General features: G+C 33.5%; 1 protein-coding gene across 3 annotated transcripts in view; it reads left to right on the forward strand.

Annotated features, from left to right (window-relative positions):
* LOC106691408 (zinc finger protein 341) overlaps positions 1-424 on the forward strand; it is a 26217-nt gene that overhangs the window by 23047 nt on the left and 2746 nt on the right. The gene's annotated exons all lie outside the window — the stretch shown is intronic.

A 424-nucleotide genomic window follows, 5' to 3' on the forward strand; every position in this document is an offset into this window, starting at 1 on the left:
TAAAATAAAAAGAATTTTAATAGTTTTAACTAATTTCAAATATAAAAGATAGCTTGGGTTCAAATTAAAAACTTTAATATTAAATAGATAATAGAATTTTATAACATAATAGACTCTTCTCTCAGGGCGGGTTTCCAGGCAATCAGAAACAGACCACACCTTACTACTAGTAACACTTAAACTTAATTAATAGTTATTTTCCAAATAAAATAAATTCCGGTTAGAAACAAAAACTAACCAGTTACACAATCTTCCCTTGATGGTCGATGATTCCTGCTATCTTCTTGTCTAAGATGCTATGCCCAACTCTAACAATGGCTTCCAGTCTGTCCCGCTTCTAGCCGACGGACGTCTTCTCACCAGGCCAGCCAAATCTCTTCTATCTTCAATGTTCACTGGTCGATCCAAAAATAATCTATTGTAA

The sequence above is a fragment of the Halyomorpha halys genome, unplaced genomic scaffold (assembly GCF_000696795.3).
Source record: "Halyomorpha halys isolate HHAL.00 unplaced genomic scaffold, Hhal_1.1 Scaffold2319.1, whole genome shotgun sequence".
Taxonomy (NCBI): domain Eukaryota; kingdom Metazoa; phylum Arthropoda; class Insecta; order Hemiptera; family Pentatomidae; genus Halyomorpha; species Halyomorpha halys.